This window comes from Protopterus annectens, chromosome 5.part0 (genome assembly GCF_019279795.1).
Source record: "Protopterus annectens isolate FY-2018-M chromosome 5.part0, PAN1.0, whole genome shotgun sequence".
Lineage (NCBI taxonomy): Eukaryota > Metazoa > Chordata > Ceratodontiformes > Protopteridae > Protopterus > Protopterus annectens.
In genome coordinates, this window is record NC_056735.1 from 1,455,694,432 (window position 1) to 1,455,718,050 (window position 23,619).

The window sequence follows — 23,619 nt, forward strand, 5'->3', positions numbered from 1 at the left end:
CTTCTCAGCATGAATGGTATGTTTCTTCTTTATAAAAAGGGCAAATAAAACATTTTGCTGTCAGGGGAAGAAGAAAGCTTTAATGGATGCTTCTCCAGCAAATGTCTTCAAGCCTAACCCCAGGAACCCTAGAAACAATGAAGTTACCACCTCAGACTTGGTATGGCAACACACTTATTTATAATATATCCTTCAGTTTAAATCTTTGGTAGCAGGTGTTCAATTTTAGCATGTGTATGATATACAAAGGGCCAGTGACAAGCATGCTTTGTTTAAACACACACTAATTTGTGACAATTTTAAAAAGTTTTGTTTTGGTATCCTCGAAATTGTGGTCCCTATCTCTAGAAGAGGGGTGTGGGAAATATGCTTAGAATACAGAGAACTGTTGCGGCAGCTGCATTTAAATGCGCATTTATTTATTTTATTTATTTGCATTTGTTTACTGGGATAGTCCAGTGGGCCGATGTGATCCCATTTTCAGTGTAGGCCTAGACAGAAACATGAACGTTGAGGTGAATAACATACAATGTGAATAAATGTCAAGTGTGCATGCAGCAAAGGTAACATAGTTAGTAATTAACTGAATTAATGGTAAAACACAAATTGACAATAGATGAACAGTTAAATTAAAGAGACTAACATTGCAGTAGAATAGTGAGGTGTTCACAAAACAACAATAGCAGTATTAAGCAAAGGCAGTTAGGTTTTGAAAGGTGAAGACTTGGCATAGGCGCAGCGCCACATAATAGACAGGTGGTGTTGTAGACATGTTTTGAAAGAAGCAAGATTCTGAGTAGTTCTTATGGCTAATGGTAGGGCATTCCAATATTTGACTACAGAGCAAGAGTAAAGTAGATGGCCAGCTGGCAGGTTTGGTTTTTCTACCATCAGAAGGTGCTGATTCTCAGATCTGAGAAGCCTCCTTGGATATTAGTGACTAAATATCAAAGTAAGAGCTGCACAGTCTGATGGTCTGAAGATAATTTTGTCTGCCATTGCTAACTGTAGGTAGGTAAGATAATGTGGAAGTTCTAGCCAGTTCAGCGTGTGTAGAATGGTGCACTGATGAGTAGTGAATCAGGCTATTTTGTTATAACATGTCTCAAGCTTAGCTTTCAGAGAGGATTGCATAATAACCAAACACTAGTAGAATAATATTCTGTAATATTTACAGACTAAACTAAATAAGTAACTCAATAAGTTTATATTTCTCAATTCACTAAAATGATGTAGAGATAGACTCATGTCGCAGGAATAAGGCATAGTATGTGGACTTATCATGTAGTTTAATGTGGAAAAAAAAAATGATGGTATCCATATTACCAAGAGGAGGGACAACGATTATAAAACAACAGTCCAAGGTGCCAACGCAGGGAAATCACAAAGTTGTGGTAATTAGGATAAGGATTCATAAATGCCTGGCATGCTGCAAATTAGTAAGGGTTGTAGCAACATGGAGGGTGTGGATAATTGTAAGATACAGATGGCATAGTTATACAAGGTCCAAAACAGCACAGTTTACAGTGCATAATAAGGAATGTATAATGACATTTATTTATTATTTATTTATTTATTTATTTTACATGTGTTCACCGGGAAAGTCCGACTGAGCTAGAGCCCTTTCTCAGTGGAGGCCCAGGAAGAAAAGATCCACAGAAGGACAAACAATGTTACATACATAGCATTAACGAAAACAATACAGATTGAATAAGGTTTGGTATTCAAGAAGGTTATACAGGTGTATCCAACAGAAATAAATGTACACAATCAGGGAAAGTAAAATCCATAAGAATTAAATGCACACAGTATAAATATTTGAGTTCAAATGCAAAATAAGGTCATGTAAACATAGGTATATACATTTCTCAAAGGCAGGTTGGACATAGTTCAGCATTATGTTCATTAGTTATAGAAGCTGAGGGAGCAGTTGTAACCATAGTGGGTTAGTGATAGAGAGAGTATAAGGGAGACTATAGTAGAGTGGTCATAAGAAGTAGTACCACACGACAGATAGGATAGAAATGAGTGGTGTTAATTAGGGAGGGTGGTTTAGTAAACCAGATGTTAATGAGATGGTGTCTGTAAACCCTGTTTTAAAGAGGAGGGCAGCTAAATTATGAGTTTGCTTTGTACATCTGATCAGATTCTCTGGTTAGCGATGAGTTTATAATTTATTATAACAGTATATTTATTTATTTGTGTTACAGTAGGATTCAGTTTGGTAGTAGCACTTTAAATGTTCCCCATTGAATGAGTTATGCTAATGAAGATTAATTAGTCTTATTATATAAACTCGGTAATTTAGCATGTGTTGTAGTTATGGTGAAGTCTAGTCCTGTACAACAGATGAAAGCGCTTAACTCTTATTTTTTAATAAAAGCTCCTAAATTATCAGTTTTGCAGATATTTGTGGTGGGCCTCCTTATTTAGTTAAATATTACAAAAGGCACAGTCCCTGCATCTGACAGCTAAGTGTAAACTTACGAGTTCCAAACAACTTTATTCCTCCCTTTTCTTGCCTGTATCACATGTACCTTCTCCAGCAGTAAACCCATGCGTTCTTTCAGTAGGAAGACATTTTAAGCTTATCTTGTTTTCAGTAAAACTGATCACTGGTTCTTCTGTTCCCTTGATCATATGAAGAGTTCATAAACAGTGAAACTGCATAGAAGCAAGTGAGCTTGACTGTCACATATAGAGAGGGTTTCTATATGTTCAAGATGATTTAATAAGAGATTTTGTTAATTGTTGCTAATCCTATCAATGTGGTATACAGCCCATTCTGATATAACATATTGTAGCAATGTAATGTGCCATTTTTATATGAACATTTGCTCCCTAGTGGAAAGGATATTTGATGTCTGTACCATAGTTTAAGGAATGGAGCCATTTAGTTCAGGGGTGATGAGGTTTCCTCTTTTTTCCCTGTCCACTGGCTTTGCCCAATTGCTCCCCATCCTTTTGCTTGATTGGCCTGTACATTTCTGTCTTGGGGATGACAGCCATGCACTTTCCAGATGATGCAAGAGCCCTCCAGCTCATTCATTACTTGGCTGAGAGTCTAATCAACCTACTTGCTCCCCCTAGAGATGTAAGACCCAGACAGTAGGAAGTGAGTTGGGCCGGACTGCCAGACATGGTAAACTCTCCTCTCCTGTTCTTGCAGCTGCTGATCCCTGTAGTGGCTAATGAGAGATTTGTTAGTTCTGCAATCTGTGGGGAACATGCCTGCCCCTGTACTCATGCTTGCGTTGTAGGTTCAAGCTCCATGACTGCAACATCTACTGCTCCCTCTAGGGGTGAAAAAAGTGCAAAAGTGCAAAGAGAGCCACCTGCAGTTTCAGCAGTTTGCACGCTGAGATCTGAAGGCTGTATGTTCTGTCTTCACATTGTGTATTCAGATTAGCTACTTCAGTGCTAAGACTGGAATGAAATGTGAAGGTGGTGATAGTGGCTATACCCCTGAAGTGCTATCCTTTGGATGAACTGGTAAACCAGTCCCTTACCCATGTGTCTAAGGTGTTGGTAGCTTAGAAGTTGTTAAAGATGTCATGGTACTTAATGAAAAGTATGGGTGATTTCCTTGTTTCCACTGTAAATTTCCTCATGGTACTAGAAATATCATCCTGTGTATATTCTGAAAGAAAAACATAGGTGCCGTCAGAGTTACTAAATCAGTGAAATTAAATATTTAAGGCTCTGTTATTCTGCCTGCATCTGTAAATCTTAGAATTTCCCTTTGGAGTCCACTTGGTGTAGAACTCAAATAACCTGAATGACTAGTCCTGGAGTCTGTTCATTTACAGTTCATACAATGCTGTTTTGGTAAATGACTGTATTAACATTTCATTGGAGTCAGTTCATTTCCAGTTCATACAATGTTGTTTTGGTGAATGACTGTATTAACATTTCAATGGAGTCAATTCATTTCCAGTTCATACAATGCTGTTTTGGTGAATGACTGTATAACACTCCACTGGAGTCAGTTAATTTCCCGTTCATACAATGCTGTTTCGGCATTAACATTTCACTGGAACTGATTCCCACTGGATCCATACCCTTCCTTCCTTGCATCCTGATTGCGCAGTGGGCATACTTTTGCTAAAGCAGTAAAAGTTGACTTCCTTACATAATCTCAGGGAGAAATTCCTTGCGCTTCAGTAGTTCACAGAAAAAAAAAAGACAGACAGCATAAGGCCAAATGCTTTTCTCCATAGGAAATCATTGCCAGTGTAATTTCTTAGTGTGTGCCAGCAATTATTCCATCTTTAGAGAGATTTCTCCCTTCTTCGGGTTCATGCACATCGAAGGATGCTGGAGGTGCTTGCTGCCCTGCAAAAAACAAGGAAAAAAAAGTTTTTCACCCCCTTTCTTTTTGGGAATTTTTTTTTTGTTCTTTTGAGGAATCAGTGAAAGTGGGTTTGTTAAAATGCTGAGATGGGTAGCATTGCTTTGGAGAGATGCAAGCAGTACCATTTAGGGACCACTATACCTTTATGTTCATTTTGGCAGTTTCACTGTGTCGTACTTTACTAATAGACTTTACCAGGGTTGAAGGCACATAGCCTTTCTGCTGTTCCAGGAATCAACAGCTTAAATGTTGGAGTGCATCTCTGTCTTTGGATACAGCATATGCTGCTAGCTGTTTAAGGACTACAAAGGACAACTTAAATCACTCCACATGACACTTGCACAACAGAACAAGCAGTGAATGTAGATGAAAGGAAAGATCTAGGCCTTTATTTGGTGCATTTCTATTTAGTTTAAAATACCTCCACTTTATAATGACAATTATTATCCCTGTCTTGGAGTAGGAAGCTTATATGTACTATCCCGTCTGGTCAGAAGGTGTTTACTGGCTTAAAGTGGCAGAAGTCCCCATAAGCTTATCTTCCTTTTGAATTTGTCAGGCTCATTCTTCACCCTTGTTTCAGCAGCCAGTGGAATAACAGTATTTCAAACCACTTTCTAGAGCCAAGCAAAGTAGCATTAGAATATCTTAAAGCTTGACTGTTTGTCTACTCACTTGACTTCAAAGCAAGGAGCCAATATGAAGCTCTTATGTTTCTTGAGGGTGAGCGAGGTCCTTCTGCTAAGCAGAAATCATCCAGCAGGATATCCATTAGCTAACTTGGAGGGAGCTAGAAGTCTAAACCTCAAAATGCACTCTCTCGAGGCACTCCTAAAAATGGAGAACATCGATATCTGTGCAGTAACTGAGACCTGGTTCAAGGCTCCAGAGAGCACCCCTGCAATACCAGGCTACAACTCTTATCACACTTTTCGGCCACCAAACCAGGACCGAAACACTAAAGGTGGAGGAGTGTCAATATTCACCAAGGATATTCACACCACCAGGCTAGTTGGCCAACACAATGTGTCTGAAATTCTCCAAGTGCAACTAACACTAGGTAAGACTGCAATCCAAATTGTAGCTTGCTACAGATCCCCCACCATACCCCAAGATTCTCACTACACCTTTCTAAACATACTGGAAAATATTAAGATAGAACCAAACACCCTAATACTGGGTGATTTTAACTACCCTGCCATTAACTGGGAAAACTACTCATGTCCCAACACCTTTGCGCAACGGTTCTTGGAATTCATAAATTCCAACGCTCTGGATCAGCTAATCCATAGTCAAACCAGGGGCTCCAATATCCTAGACATGGTCATTACCAACATGGGAAATCAATGCTCCATACCTATGGTCACCCCCTCGTTAGTCAGGTCTGACCATAAGCTAATCACCCTTAACATCCACATCCCACCCCCACCCCCCCAGTAAAGAAACCACCATAAAAAACTTCTCCAAAGCCAACTTCATGCTACTCAAGTCAGAAGTGACAAACTTCATGACACCCATGCAGACGGGAACTGAAAGTTCAACTGCTGAATCCTACACTAAGGCACTGTACGAGCACATCCACTCATGCATGAATCGTTCCATTCCAAATAGAACCAAAATGCTCTCATCCAAAAAAAGGAAGCCAATCTGGTGGTCCCCTGCCATAAACAAACTTTACAACAAAAGGAAGAAACTTTTGCAGAAAAGAGGAAAATCCCAAGATGCAAAAAACTCCCTTACTAGCCTCAGTAAGAAACTGAGATGCCTCATAAAATCCTCCAAAGCTAGTTACGAAAATAAAATTGCCAAAGATTCCAAAGACAACCACAAAGCATTCTATAACTATGTCAAGAATCTAAATGGCAATGCTCAGATCTGCTCTGAGCTAAAACAGAATGGCATTAAATATACTGATCCGAAGGATATTGCCAATATCCTGGCAGATCGATTCAGTGCCAACTCCACCCCCCTCTCACCCCCTAAATGGCCCATCTCAATACCGGAAGATTGCCAAATTCCAGTAATAACGGCCACACAGGTACAAAATGCACTCTCTAAAGCCAAGAATACAGCATCCATGGGACCAGATGACATCCCGGGCTGTGTACTACATGAACTACAATATGAACTGGCACCTCACCTAAGTGTCATGTTTAATCATAGCCTCACCTCAGGTTTTGTGCCCACTGAGTGGCACAGAGCTACAGTTATCCCAATCCACAAGGGGGGATCCACCTTGGATCCCGGAAACTACCATCCCATCAGTCTGACAAGCCTTATCTGCAAGGCCATGGAGCGTATTATCATGGAACTTATAAACAAAGACATTGGCAACCTTCAAACACTGGACCCCACCCAGTTTGGGTTTGTGAAGGGCCAATCTTGTCTCCTGAACCTGATTGACTTCTTTGAATCAGTCTCCAGAGCCATGGACAAGGGTAAGGTGGTCCACACAGCCTATCTAGACCTTGCCAAGGCCTTTGACACCATCCCCACTCTGGAATCATAGATAAACTTACTAAGTTGGGCATTAATCCCTATGTCACCCAATGGGTTGCTAAATGGCTTACTGATAGAACCCACACTGTAAAAGTAGCCGACTCCAAATCCAGCTCCAGACAAGTGACAAGTGGAGTACCTCAGGGTTCAGTCCTGGGGCCGCTCTTGTTTGGCATCTACTTCTCTGAAGTACAGGTCAACACTAAGGGACTATGGCTAACAAAGTTTGCAGATGACTGCAAACTGGGAGCCATTATTGAATCCCCAAATGATGTGGATACTCTACAAAAGGGCCTTACAGAAACAGATGCTTGGTGCTAGAGCCATGGGCTCAAGCTCAATGCCAAGAAATGTATTGTTATCCTCTTTGGGAAAAAACATGTATCCATGAATTACCATATAGGTGGCAGAACACTAAACACAGAAAGTGTGATAAGAGACTTAGGGACACAGGTGGACAGTGGTCTCACCTTCGATAACCACATTGCCACAACAGTCAGGAAATCCTTCTATGTGGCACACCTCATCACAAAGGGCTTTTCATCCAGAAAAAAGGAGGTCATTGTCCTACTGTACTCATCCCTCATTAGACCCATTATAGACTACAACGCCCCATTTGGTATGTACCTCTCAAGACATCTGCAACAACTGGAAAGGCCTCAGAAATACCTCACTAAAAGAATCACAGGCCTAAAGCAGATGCTCTACGCTGACCGCCTTAAAAAACTCCAGCTATACTCTGTCGCATATCGTCTACTCAGAGGCGATCTCTGCTTAACATACAAGGCCATGTCAAACCCAGAGCTGTTGGACATGCTACACTTAAAGAAATCCCAATCCCTCAGAGCTACACACTCCAGAGATCTAAACCTTGTCATCACAATAAACAAAACATGCTGGAGGGATAGGTTCCTGACCCAGAGACTCCCCAGACTCTGGAATAGATTGCCCATACATGTCAAGCAGAGTGCCTGTTTGGACCTCTTCAAGAGGAACCTTGACGATTGGATGGGAGAAAGGAAATTCACCCCAGGGATCACGTCAGTCGCCCTGCTAGACAGGGGTCCAGGAAAGTAAATAATGTGGGAAGAAATAGCCAGGGAATTGTTATGGCTAGGCTTGTATAGGCCCTAGGGCTGATAGCCTAGTACCAACCTATGAACCTATGAATATATTTTATGTTGCCACTCATAAACTAGACCTTGTTAAGATTAATTTGGGTGGGTTTTGGAATACTTCTCTGCATTCAGCTTTCTGACTACGTCTGATCCATTTCAACTTTCTGTCTGCTTCTAGCCAGCTGTATTGCCGACAGGCCCCATTTTTGGACAGCTTAGAATAAATGTTAGACAGTTATTTTGCTGTTTGGCATTGAACTCAACTTGTCATCTCTTCTTCTAGTCATAGAAAGTGTTAATTTTTAGCTGTCAGCACTTAAGAAGACTGGATTTGCAAACTTTGCTCTGAGAAATATTATACCTACTCTGGGTTATGGTGCAGTAGTTTCAGATTGCTTCCAAAACCGGTAGCTGGATTTCCATTTACTTGGTTTGTACCCCTTAATTGTTTTCTTTTTCCTTCCAAAGAGCAATAAGCCAAGAAAAACACAAATTTATTTTCTAGACAGTCAAAAGATATATCGCCATTATTTGCTTTTGACGCAAGAGAAGTAAGGGGCACGTATTTCCTTTTAGTTTTGGCTGAAGGAGTAAAGCAGCTTCCAAATACTTTCTTAATGGATGTTCTATTGTGTTTTGCTGTAATGAAGACAAGAAGATACTTGGCATACTAAATTTCTGTTTCATGAAGAGCACATCAGCCTCTTCGTGTTGCAGCAGGCTTGTGTGGATAGCACCTGATGCATTATTCAGTCATTTTATAAGAAAAGTGAAGGCATTGTCTTAGCTGTCGCATAAGTTCTGATACAGCTCCACCAATACAACTTTTATTTGTGATCATTTTTGAAGAGCCAGGTCTCAGGACTTCCTTCAGTAAGTTTATGGTGCAGAGTCTCTACTGCCATGTTGCTCTTGCTTGGGGCTCAATCCAGTGGTGTGACATTCTCACTGACGTCCTTCCTATGAAGAACACAAAACATTTATCTAAAACTTACTTTGACAGTCAATTTTCATTAGAATTCCAGCAGTTGTGCTATGTCTTTCATTATTCTTCTGTTATATTGTACTTGCCCCAAGACTACCTACAACATTCACTTTTATTTTGTCTTTATGTCTATTTTTATTAGCCCATATTTTGACCAGACTTCAAGGGATGTCTCATACAATGCAAATGCACACATACACACACACACACACACACACACCCACACCCACACACACACACACACACACACACACACACAAACACACACACTATATATATATATATATATATATATATATATATATATATATATATATATATATATATAATTATTGGATTTTCATAAAGGAAAAGAAACAAACAATAAAGAAAATATGAACAAAATAAAGAAAAAACAAGATCACATCCATTATAGACTGGGTACACACATGCAATATAATTTGTCACAGTTAAACAAAATATATACATATTTACTTATGAAAAATCTGTTTGCTACCATCCAGGAATATGTTTGCCTTATAACTTCTTTGTTTTGTTCATATTCCAGTAAAATGATATTACTGATACCCAACCTTTCATTTTTTTTCTTCATCACATTCAGTTTGTAATGACATCCAATCCTTGTAATAATTTTCTGATTTCAGGTACTGTCTTTGGAGACTCTCCATTTTAGCCACATGTATCAGTCTCCATTCTGTCGCTAGTACCATTTTTGGCACAAATGCCAACAGCAATCATGTTATCAGCTTTTCCTAATTCCATCCTACTGCACTTGTCTATACCTCCAGTCCCAATGCTTCCCTTGACCAAGTCAGAGTTATACCAAGTATGTCTCTCCATCATTCAGTCACTTGTTGCCATTTTTCTTGCATCATTCTGCCCCCCATAACATATGTAGCTTCCCTGCATTCTCATCTCCACATCTCCTACACTTCATTTCTGTAATTCTCCTGCACTACATATTAGATACTGTACCACAAATGTAAGATCACCATTTACTGGCTAAATATATGCAGTTATTTCTTAATCTGACGGGTATTTTCCCATATGTGATATTGTGTCACTTTCTTATTAGTGGTTTACTTAACTTTCTAGACCCTATGTAATCTGGTTCTTCTATTTTGCACTCCTGTGTTGCCTGATATCCATACAAATTAAACCACATCTTCCTTTTTGAATACTATACCATTTGTTCCATGCAGCTTTTCTCTTGCTATTGTTCCCTGCTTAGTGTTGGAACAGTCCATATATGTCCTTGTCAGGAAATTAAAAGTTAACTCGTGTTGATTTCTAACATGAAAGTACCTTTATAATTGTTAGTAAAAACATACTTTCCCTTCTAGCCCATTGTCGTACATATCTGAGGTATCTAACTCCCTTATCTGTTTCCAACCACATATTCCTGCTTCTTTACCCTTTGTATGTCTTGACTGGGGACTTTGTATTTAACCTCTAACTGGTCCAAACTTTGATATACAAGTGTTTTCCACATTATGTCTCCAGATTCTATTCCCTAAGGGTTCTTCATAGAGTTTATTTATAAAATGCCATAACTCTTATCCCCAAATTTTTACATCTTTACCCTCTTTATATAACCTGATCCATTGCACCAAACTGAATACTACAGTCTGTGAGGGAAGATGTATCAACCCCCATCTCCCTTCTAAACATAACGCCATCAGCTCCTGCCTAGAAATCCTATATTGGTGTGCCTCACCTACAAATTCTTAAAATAAAGTCTGTATGTTAACCACTAAAGGGGAGTAAAACATCATTAGAATATGCCTTATAACATGTGTACTGTGAGAAAGAATCATCATTTGAATAGCTCTTATTTTTGCCTTCAGTAGTAAATGTTCTTCCTCCATGTTTCTGTAAAAGTTTACATACCTTTTATAAAAAATTTTTACATTTCATATGGCTGTAAGTATAACCCACCTTCAGTCTAAGGTAAATGGGAAATTCCACCTTTGCTACATATTCAAGTACACCACTGTTTCTTCCATTTTATCGGCAGATTGTTGTTGTAATTTAGTTCCAATGCAATACTTTATAGATTTTATCAAATATATCTAGCACCAAAGGCAAAGCTCTTATCTATATTTTCTGCCATTAATATGCAATTATCAGCATACAGCTGAAACATGGTCAGGTTACCTTTTGTCTGCCTCTTTTCTAAAACCTAATGTATTTGTAGAGCAATTTTTTCCATCTGAAGCACTTAAATCCCTGGTAACATTGGGCAACCCTGTCTCTTCCCTTGGCAGATGTTTCCCTATGTGTAGATTCCCTCATTTATTGATATATCAGAGGTGGGAGTATCATATAACACCTTGATCAACTGAGTCAACACATCTCCAAATTTTCTATTTGCAATACTTCAAATAGAGAATCCCAATTCACATTACTGAAGGAGCTTTTTTGAAGTCAAATACAGCTATGCCTACAGTCTGGCATCCTGTTTGATGATTTCCAAGAAAGCCTGCCAAGTTCCACCAATCGTTAATATTATGTCTACCATTTATGAAGCCGTCTTGTTCTGGTCTCATAATTTTTGTTAAAATTTCAACCAACCTCTTTGCTGGGATTTTCACTAGAAGTTTTTATCTAAGTATAGTATTGAAATTGGTCCATAGTTATCCAGATCCATTCTATCCACCTTGCTTTTCTAATTCATGCATGCTTCATGCCTCCTCAAATTGTTTTGCATCCCACCAGTCTGCTCATTATAATCACTTAACACTGGCACCACTTCTTCCTTCTCCCATTTGTAAACTTCAGGGTGAAAGCCATTTGGCCCTGGTGCTTTACCTCTTCAGTTTGTAAAATTCAGGGTGGAAGCCATTTGGGCCTGGTGCTTTCCCTTTCCTATTTGTAAAATTCAGGGTAAAACCCATTTGGGCCTTGTGCTTTCCCTCTCCCATTTGTAAAATTCAGGGTTAAAGCCATCTGGGCCTGGTGCTTTCCCACTCCCATTTGTAAAATCCAGGGTGAAACCCATTTGGGCCTGGTGCTTTCCCTCTCCCATTTGCAATATTCAGAGTAAAAGCCATTTGGACCTGGTGCTTTCCATCTCCCACTTGTAAAATTCAGGGTGAAAACCATTTGGGCCTGGTGCTTTCCCTCTCCCATTTGTAAAATTCAGGGCAAAAGTGATTTGGGCCTGATGATTTCCCTCTTTTAATACTCTTCGTAGCTAACTGAATCTCCTGTAATAAAATGGACCTTTTTATTTCCGCTGATCTTCCTTAACTACTGACTTTTTATTTTTTGTATTTTTAAACTATTCTGCTACTTGTTCTCCCTCATATTTTGTTATATCTCTTCAAAATAGGATCCTTTATTTGATTAGGTAAAACTAACACCTGCCTTGTCACTTCCTTTATACTGTCCACAGACTGTTTTCTGCATTTTAATTTATATGCCTATGCGATAGGTTCCGTACTCTACTTCCCTTGCAGTAACCAGAAGGCACTGGTTATGCCTTACAGCCCTACCAGCAAACTTGTTAAATGTTCCAGATCTCACTTTAGGATTTATATCTCTTTAATCAAGATAAATGCTTTGTCACCCTCTCTTGGAATTAATTCTTGCAGTTATTTTAATCTGTCTTCATTCTCCTTCATTACATTGGTCATTGTTCAACTATTCCTACTTCTAACTGCCATTACATTAGCCCTCAGTGCTGTTTCCATCCCCTTCCTCCATAAAACATGTAGAGCATCATTTCCCTTGGCACTGTTAGATATTATCTCATTCCTTAACATTTCCTGTTGCTCTTTAGTTCTCCACTTATACAAAACCCTCCTCCAAGAGCCTGATTTAGCCTGTCTTTGATCCAATGTTATTGACAAAATTTGGGGGACCTAGTCTGAAATATATCTAATATGGCCATCTGAGTCACTCTAACCTGATATTTCCAACATATAAGTAAGTAGTCCAATCTGCTGTCCTGGTCACCCTCTGCCTGCTTGTTCCTTGATATGTCTGTTAGATCATGTTCACAAATTTTACACTTCAGCAGATCCTGAGCTCTAATATTGTATTCTTTTCTACCATGTATCCTGTCTTGTTCAGGTCTCAATGTAATGTTGAAGTCTCACACTACCTGTATATCCTCTGCTGCGTCTTTCCAGTTTTGGGGAATTCTTTCAGTATTTAGGACATAAATGTTACCTATCACACTTTCACTATTTTAAATTGTACCTTTCCATCTAATCCACTTCCCACTTGCACTTATTCTGCAGTATTTGGATTTGAGTTTTAAACTCCTATGAAATAAAAATGCCAACCCTCTCTTTCCTCCATCCGCTTTATGATCTCCTGAAGAAAAGCTACTTGGGCATTTAGACATTTTAATTTCTGAAGATCCAGTTGCATTTTATCGGATGGAAACATCCTGTTACACTCTAAGGTATAACATTAGTCCGTAATGCCTGTCTGTTGCATTCATTTGCCTTTACATCCATTGAATCGCCTACTTCTTTGTCCACCTACCCCAACCAGTTTTTGATGAAATAACCCCCTGGGCTGGAGTGTAACTCCTTTGGACATTATTTATACTTACAGCTATAATGGGTCAATTTATTTAACTTCTTTTACAATAGTAGCAAAGAGAAAAAAGCAGACTCATTTCATTTCCACCTTCCCACTAAGTAGTCAGCATACCCAGAGTCAGTCCCCCTCTAGGGAAACAGTTCTCAAGTGTAAAGCCACTCCATTAACCTGTTTTTTTCTCTGTGAATCTTGTTCTATCTTTCTATGGAACAGGTATTACAGAACATTGGAGAAACATTTGTAATCTAATATATCTGACTTATACATATTTGAAACAGACTAACTTATTTATGTCAAGGCAGAGTGTAGCTACTGTAAAGTGCACTTGGATCATGCAGTTGTAAGATATGTCACACACACACTATAAAGCTTTGAACCATTCACACTGCTAAAAAAGCTTTTAATAGTTCAGATGAATTATGACAAATTCTACACCATTCCCATCAGCAGAGACTTATCTAACATAGAAAGAAAGACAAAATGTGTTCAAAATTTGGCTAATATTTCAAAACCCTTAAGCTGCAGATGTTTCCAAATAGTCCCCATCTCGTTGCTCAGAGGATGGAAAAGAGTTTATAAATTCAGCATGACATTGTGCACTTTGCCATTCCCACATACTGTGAGTACGATTCCTTCATCTACTCAGCCAGGTTACAGTTTATTGACAAGCTGTTTGGTATTTTATGTGTGCACCTTATGTGCATGGGTCAAAATTATGCCTGCATTTATATACACAATAGCTAAAACAGAACTTTATAAAATAGAAATGCATAGCCATATATGTACTGAAATATCATTATTGAAATGGACATTCTAATTTTCCCAACATTATTCGACACAGAATAAAAAAAATATATTTTGCATTATCACTTAGAGAAGCGTATTTTGACTGCGGTGGTGGTGCTGCGGTAGCTTTGTCGCCTCATAGTAAGACGTTGTCCTGTTCGATTCTCAGCTAGAGTGTCTTCTGTGTGGAGACATGCCTGAATGGGCACCTTCATTGAAGGTTGTGCGTCAGGGCTGGCAACTCGGCACATTAAAATCTACTGCCAATCATTAGCGGACCGGAGTTCCGCTGTGGTGACCCCTAACTGGGAAAAGCTGAAAGACACAACAACTTAGAGAAGCTTATTTTCTGGAACATCTGATTCATTTGTAGTTGGAATGCTAAAATACTACAAATGCTGTTTTCCAAGTGCTTGACTGAGAGAACCCTAAACAATAAAGACAATGTCTTTATTCACATGGAGAGTGGATAGCTTGTTCTGTTCCAGTCCTTCTTTGCTGATTTTCACAGGTCATCTCCTTTACTCAGAGGCATCTCATGTGGAAACATAAGAAACCAAAGGCTCTTTTATGTCTGATCAGGGAGAATGTCATCCCCAAGCATTCTCCTGGTTTGGCCGTAATCTTTTCCATTATTCTGAAAACATATGCTCATTTTACACACAATTTCCACTGACACTGGCATCTTCCACAATAAGAAAATGATATATTTATGCATCAAGTAACTAAAAGATTAAAATATTAGAATTTCTGTCCCATAAATATTTCAAGTATGTCTTGCCCTGATGTTTAACAAGTATCAGAAGTCTAGGAGTTCTCACTCTGTTCCATATTATAGTGCCCAGTATGCTTTAGGTGCTATTTGCTGTTGTTTAGTTCATTAGTTCAGGCATAGTCCATTGGAGTGCATTAACAGCTAACAAATCAGTCTCTACATTTGCACTTACCTTCTAAAGCTCCTCTCCGCCTACTTCTGAGGTGTGTTGTCTCAGCTGGAAAGTGGAGCTGCAGCACTGTGGTCAACTTTTAGAGTCCATCCTTGGTGTGCCAGCAATACTCATCTAGTGTATCTGAGTATGAATGCCTTTCTTCCACCCACTGATGTTTATCCTGTTTGGCACTGTGACATCTCACTACATGCAGTCTCTATTTTATTATCAGAGCTTCTGACTGTTTAATATAATTTTCAGCACTCATTGCATCATGCTTCTCCTGGCTGGTATTTCCCCTGTATATTCTATCCTGTATTCTTCAGGCTGGTATTTCCCCTGTATATTCTATCCGGTATTCTTCAGGCTGGTATTTCCGCTGTATATTCTATCCTGTATTTTTCAGACTGGTATTTCCCCTGTATATTCTATCCTGTATTCTCCAGGCTGGTATTTCCCCTGTATATTATAATCCTGTATTCTTCAGGCTGGTATTTCCCCTGTATATTATATCCTGTATTCTTCAGGCTGGTATTTCCCCTGTATATTATATCCTGTATTCTTCAGGCTGGTATTTCCCCTGTATATTCTATCCTGTATTCTTCAGGCTGGTATTTCCCCTGTATATTATATCCTGTATTCTTCAGGCTGGTATTTCCCCTGTATATTCTATCCTGTATTCTCCAGGCTGGTATTTCCCCTGTATATTATAATCCTGTATTCTTCAGGCTGGTATTTCCCCTGTATATTATATCCTGTATTCTTCAGGCTGGTATTTCCCCTGTATATTATATCCTGTATTCTTCAGGCTGGTATTTCCCCTGTATATTCTATCCTGTATTCCCCAGGCTGGTATTTCCCCTGTATATTCTATCCTGTATTCTTCAGGCTGGTATTTCCCCTGTATATTCTATCCTGTATTCTTCAGGCTGGTATTTCCCCTGTATATTCTATCCTGTATTCTTCAGGCTGGTATTTCCCCTGTATGTTCTATCCGGTATTCTTCAGGCTGGTATTTCCGCTGTATATTCTATCCTGTATTTTTCAGACTGGTATTTCCCCTGTATTCTATCCTGTATTCTCCAGGCTGGTATTTCCCCTGTATATTATAATCCTGTATTCTTCAGGCTGGTATTTCCCCTGTATATTATATCCTGTATTCTTCAGGCTGGTATTTCCCCTGTATATTATATCCTGTATTCTTCAGGCTGGTATTTCCCCTGTATATTCTATCCTGTATTCCCCAGGCTGGTATTTCCCCTGTATATTCTATCCTGTATTCTTCAGGCTGGTATTTCCCCTGTATATTCTATCCTGTATTCTTCAGGCTGGTATTTCCCCTGTATATTCTATCCTGTATTCTTCAGGCTGGTATTTCCCCTGTATATTCTATCCTGTATTCTTCAGGCTGGTATTTCCTCTGTATTCTATCCTGTATATTCTTGGCTTCTGCTTCGCTTGAGAGCTCTGATGTTTTTCTGGGTGATTTCTCACTATGTTGCCACCGAAATGTTTCTTCTTTCCTGGCCTTTCTCTGCACTGAATGTGCATATGAAACCTGTTCTAGTCTTCTGGACTTGTTTGCCTCCCAGTCAGTTTATTTGTATGTTATATAATGTTCTAACCCCTCCCATGAAGTTTTGTATTTTTTCCCCTTTTTTCGTTATAAAACTGTCATGTGTCTGTTATATCTGTATATCTTCTTATCATGTCCCAAAGTGTTTCTACTAGTATAATTGTGTAAACCACTGTCACAGAGAAAAGTAGTATTAATGTTCTCCTCAGATGATCCACGTCTTTGTGACTATTATACAACAGTGTCCTGGGTAGGAAGACTGACACTGACTGGTACTTGACTGATGACATCTTATGTCAGTGTGGAGCTCTTTACCGGTGTGCTTGAATGTTTTTGACAGAATCCAAAGGCTGACCTCTATATGGTTCAATACATCTAACTCAATAATTTGATGACAAATGTTTATTTCTATGAGAAATTATAGTACACCTGTTCTTCTGCAAGCTCAGTTCCCATTTCACTGCTTTTCATGAATTAAACTGCGGTAGATTCCTTCCAGTGCTTTTCCCCTCTATTTGTAGACTCAATTTTTGTTTAAGAATGCTGTCTTTAGTCAACTAATGACCATCCTGTTGTCATAGGAGTCAGATGACCAGCTGTGGTATTTCTTACTTGGGCACATTATTTTTCATTTTATACTGGCTTGAATCTCAACCAGTTTAGTTCAGCTGTAACTCAAGGATATAAAAGTTGAGGCTTAATTTATTAATCTTCTGACCTCCAAAGGTCAGCCAGAGTCAAAGACCACTGAGCATTCCACAGGCAGCACCTCATGTCTGTGTTGCAAATTGACTGGTTTACTGTGTTGTAATCTACTGGTTAGAGGAAATCTGGTATAATGGTAGTTCATTCCAGAATCGGTAGGTAAATGTAAAAACAACTGTAAATATTCTAGACACAGCTTCAGGATTGTTTCCTCTGCACTTTACTTGTTACTGTTAAACTCTTCATGACTTCTTCAAATTGTTTGTTACCCCATCTTTGCTTGTTTTTGACCCTAAATGCATCCTGACTGATGCTTCATACTTGTTTGTATTCCTTAGTGTTTAGTTTCCCCTGTGGTCGAAAGAAATAAATCAGTCTTGATGTATAAGTATTTGTCCAGTTACTTATACAAACACCACATTCTTCAGAGGTTCAGGAAGTCGAAAATTTAGAAAATACATTTCCACACAATGGCTCACATTATATAAATAGTAAGAATGACCTATACACTTGGCAGAGTCTGGAATTATATTGGTAGAGCAGAACCTGGACATGAGGAAGAAGAAGGAAAGAAAATGGGCAGTCTAACTTATGTGGTATGGCTGAGACCTTTAACTCACTGCTAAATTCTGAAGCAACTCATAACCTCTCTGGGGCCTTTTATTATTAACTTTTGAATTATATTATAATACATAGCAAGTAATAAAAATGTTAAAACAAATTGGTTAAATCTCGTAATTATGCTTAAGTTTTCGTTTGACTTATGGAGTATAGCATTAAAGATACTCATAAGTAATTTAAGGCAAGCTAGACTATTTTAGAATTTTGTTCCCTGCAGTTTTCCCTCTGAATGGTGCAATGTGATATAAGTGATACTGGCTGTTAGCCATACTATTGTTTTTGCTATAGTATATTACTTCCATATGCACTCAGCTTATGGTACACATATAAGTCAACTCTAAACGTACAGGGCAGGAAATTGTCAATGCCCCTGTCTCCCATAGATGTATGAATAAATGGCAATCATGGGAAAATGTTTCAAAGGAGCACATTTTCCCACAAGATTAGTTCATGATAAGTTCCCAGGTTATTAAGAATTTGAAGATGAAGTCTCATGAGTAGTTAAGAGTTATCAACATAAGGAAATGAATGGATAGTTCAAATAAATCAACATCTATTTCACTGCAGTCAATAAAATTAGACAACAGGTGCAGATATATGTTTTTATTATGTGTTTCTAGCTGAGCACATTGAGAATTAATGTCCAAGTGTGTAATGTGGGAAATGCAGAAACATTTTGATGGTAATACATGAGATGAAAATAATTCCAAACACAACTCTGCTTCCCTGGCAGCTTATATGATTCTTTTAAACTATCTAATCTAACATATCAGTTTATTTTGTTAAGGGGGGTACACAACTTAAAGTTTGTAAATGTACTCTAATAATGAAAAGCTTATTATCAGCCTGTCAGCATCAGTTATAGCTTTAAAAAAACTAAATCCAAATTACCACAAGTAAGACATATGAAGTGAATGATTTTTTTTCCAAAGTATTTTCAGTTCTGTGTCTTTCATTGCTTGGGTGTTACACATCCAGCCAGATACATATGAATCTCTAATTCTAGCATTCTTAGATGTTCTTAAAAAAGTCAAGATTGAAGTAGATTATGCAGTTTTCTGGTCTTGACATTTGATGGTTTCTGTGATAAATATAATATTTTTTCTATAGACCATATTAGCATAGAAAGTATTGACTGTAAGGACCACTTGGGCCTACATAGCCCACCTTCCTCCTAACATCAACAGCACAATGACAAAAGGCTACTGTGCATGTTCCAAGGTCAAACCTTGGAATACAAAAATAAAAATCACGTTTTTGCAGAGAAAAAGCCCCCCACACCCTCTGCTAATTCTGTATACTAACTCCAGCATCGCACAATCCTCAGGAAAAGGGCAAATTCTCCTAGCTGGTGACTGTCGATCTCACAGACCTGTGTTGACCAAACAGATGCCAATATTTTGTCCATTCGCTAAAAATATTTACTCTGAGTTAGGGAAAGTGCAAAATCACTGTACAGCAATCACTTCCAACTAGCTACTGGCATTTTCTGAAATTCTGGAATTTTGATGTGAAATGCCAATGTACATTCAAGGAAATGTCTGCATCCCATATATATATATATATATATATATACAAAATATATATATACATATATATATATATATATATATATATATATATATATATATACATATCTATATAAATTTATGTGTGTGTGTGTGTCTGTGTATGTGTGTATATACATATATATTATATATCTATATATATATATATCTATATATCTATATATATATATATATGTTATATATATATATATATATATATATATATATATATATATATATATATATATATGTCTATATATATCCATCTATCTATATATAGTGTACTGATTTATGTCAAAACATCCAAGTGCCAGCATCAAAATGCTGACTGCAAAATGTCAAGAACATGAATGTCGACACGATACTGTTTATACTCTGAGAAATTACCTCAACATATGCAAAATTAAAAAAAAAAAAAAAAAAAGGAAATAAGACATCTTTTTTGGGGGGCAAGCCCCTCCTGCACCCACACACTGCCTGCTGATTATATCCACTAAGTCCATGATTGCACAATTAAAGAGAAAGGCTATAGTCCTTAACAAAGAGAATTGTGCAGACTTGTATACCTGCCATCCATCTAGGCAGTTGACCAAATTTTGTCAGCTAAACAGATGTTGACCAAATGTGGATAAGACATTGTTCAGCTCCCCTATATATGTAGAGACCAATGCCTACTTGCAACATAAGTTCATAGGTGTGTACTAGAATAATGACCACAAGGGCTTTTTTAAGCTTAGCCATGCATCCCAAATATCTGACAAGTTCTGGTACCCTTGATAACTCTAAGCAGGGGACTGGGATATAAAACATTTACAAGCAGAGGCCAGGGAGATGAAACACTTACAAGCAGAGGCCTGGGAGATGAAACACTTACAAGCTGCCTGTATCCATTAGAAACAAAGGTGTCAAACCCAGGATGAATTTTCTGTTCCCCATCCAGTTGTCGATGTTACACTTGAAATTGTGTTAGGGAGGAACTCTGCTTAACATGGATGGGGGGGGGGGGGCTGTCCCAGAGAAGGGGTATACTCTGGAACACTTACCTGTGTCTCCAGCAGGTCCTATTTATATCACAAGCAAGGTTTAATTCTTTAGAATGTGTAACTCTTTTTCTGTTTGTTTTGTGGATGTACAGGAGGTCCATCAGGGTTGTTTCTGACAATGACTTATATACGAGGCATAGATCTCTCTTCAACAGCCCATAGAAGACAGAACACAGGGACAGGGCTTTGAGGCATTCTGCACAGGATATGTTACTTACGCCCTGTATTCTTTTAGTGAGGAACCTCTGTGGATATTCCAGTTATTGGATATGCCTGGCTAGGTACATACCAAAGGTGGCATTGTACTCAAAGATAGGTCTGATGAATGCTGAATACAGTTGAACAATGATCTTCTTATTGCTTTGCTTATAAGTTGCACAGCATAGAACAATTTCCTCTCTACTGTAGACACTTGATGGTCAAAGGCTAGATTACTGTTTATGTGTGTCCTCAAATCCCTGACTACTGGATCGACTCTTAGGGATGTATTGCCAATATGATAGTTACCAGGGGTGGATGATTTCCCAAAGGATGCTTTACACATTTGTTAGCATTTAGTTTTAGTCGATGGCTCTGACTATGTGTCAGCCCTTTCAGGACAACATTTGTGTGGGTGGGGGATTCTATGACTGCTCCTAATTTGCAATCATCTGCAATTTTAGTCAGGCAGAGGCCCTTGACATTGGCTTTGACTTCTGAGGAGTAAATGCCAAAAAAAAAGAGTGGTCCCACGACCAATGCCTAAGGAACTGTACTTGGGATTGGCCTCTTTATAGAGACAGGCTCCCCAGTTCTGGCTTCCTGGGTTATGTCTGTGAGCCAGCTGGCTATCCACCAGGTGACATAAGGGTTTATACCCTACTTCTTCAGTTTGTCAACAATGCTTGAGTGAGGTACTGTGTCAAGTGCCTTGGCCAGGTCAAAGTAGGCAGTGTGAACCATTTTGCCCTCATCCATTGCTTTGGTGACCTTGTCAAAGAAGTCCACCAGATTGATTAGGCATGATGTACCCTTGACGAAACCAAATTGGGTTGTGTTCAGTGTTTTGAGGTTTCCTATATCATTATTGATCATTTCCATGATAATTCTTTCTATGGCACTGCATATGAGACTATGTGACATGTGGGTCTGTAGGTTCCAGGGACTGTAGAAGGCCTACCTTGTGCAGAGGCATGACTATTGCTGTTCTCCATTCATGAGGCGTAAAGCTTTTTGAAGGCTGCAGTTACATTGCAATTGCAGAGGGCCTGATAGTTCACTGCGATATTGCCTGGGCCCATCAATATATTGTTTCCGGTCTTAGGGACAACATTGTGGACCTGTTCCCTAGTGATAGTACAGAGAGTTATATTTGATGGCATTTCCTGATGGGAGATTGAGTGGGAGAGAGGGGTAAAGTGAGATCTGAATCTGTCTGCCAGTAGGTTTGCTATATCTTCTGGCTCAGTATAGGTGAATCCATTAACAATGAGCTCTGAACACAGTTGTGTAGTGCCTTTGAGGTTGTGGACATAACTAAAGAATGTCTTGTGGCTGTTGTTGGCCTGGGAGGCCAAATGTACCGCAGATTTGGTTATGATAACAGTGCTTTTATCCTGCTGGTTGCTACACCTCCTAATTTTTGCCATGATATTTTCCTTCTGTTATACAGCCTATTGATGTGATTCTACCAAGGTGGTTTGTTTTTTGAGTTAGTTTTGTACTCTTTCCTGGTGGGTACAGCTGCCTCTATGCACTATTAACATGCTTGTATAGGGTTTCTGTGAACCGTTCTGCATAGGCAGGAGTGGTCTTAGGGTTTATGGGGGCTTAAAATGTTGCCACATGATCACTTAATAGTAGGACGTTAGCCTTCAAGTACTTCCTGAATATTCTAATGCTAGCTGGAGTTATACAGGCTTTATTGTTTCTTCAAATGAGACCATTCTGTGGTCTGACCTTACTAGAGAAGACATAACAGTAGAGGTGTGCTGCACTCTCCCATGTTAATAAGGACTATGTCCAGTATGTTTGCATCCCTGATCAGTGTATAGACAATTTGGTCCAGACAGTCTGTGTTTACAAAATCCAGGAATCTCTGTGCATGCACTTTTGGTGTTCTAGATGGTTCTCAATTAATAGTGGGCTAATTAAAATCACCCATGAATATGGTATTGGGTTGGATGTAGAGTCTTTCCAATAAGCTTAAATACATGTTATGGGGTTCCCACATCATGTAGTGAGACCTATAGCTTAAAAGAAAGTGATATGGAATTTTGCTTGTGGTGATTTGAACATGGAGAAGCTCAAGTCTATTGTACTGTGTGACCAGCCTTGAAGTATATTTATTTCAATCAAGATATCTCCACCTTTAGTCACTATCTGTCACTATCTGTGTAGTAGCTGTTCTAAACGTGAGGAAGACATTATAGCCTTGCACTGCTGGGTTGCTCTCCATGGCTTTAAACCATGTTTCAGGGACTGCAGAGACATCAGCATTCTCTAGGGTGAGGAGAGCTGGTAGGGAGTATAGTTTCTTGCAGAGCAGTAAGATCTTAAGATATTCTTGATTTTTATTTGCTATGTCAGAAGCACTTTCAGTATGGCATTGCCTAAAAAAGGCACTATGTGGTGGACAGTGTTTTAGCTAATATTTGAAAGCCTCAAGTCAGCTTCTGTTCATATTGTGGCATCATCCTTAGAGATGATAAACTGCTGCTCAGCAATAAGCTCATATCAGCTTAGGACACATATTCTGAGAGCTATGTGATGTCTCTGTTCGCATAGTCTAGAGATGTTCATCTCAGGTCATTTACATCCACCCAATGTTGTCATTATAAGGACCTCATCTTCCGAGATTGCAATCTGTCTTCCAGATTCTTCTTCCCAAGATGTATTATTTTGCATTTTTTGTACCTCC

At 38.8% G+C, this 23,619-nt stretch overlaps 1 protein-coding gene across 1 annotated transcript in view; it reads left to right on the forward strand.

Moving 5' to 3' along the window:
- COL4A1 (collagen type IV alpha 1 chain) overlaps nucleotides 1–23,619 on the forward strand; it is a 1,084,337-nt gene that overhangs the window by 369,812 nt on the left and 690,906 nt on the right. The window lies entirely within an intron of this gene.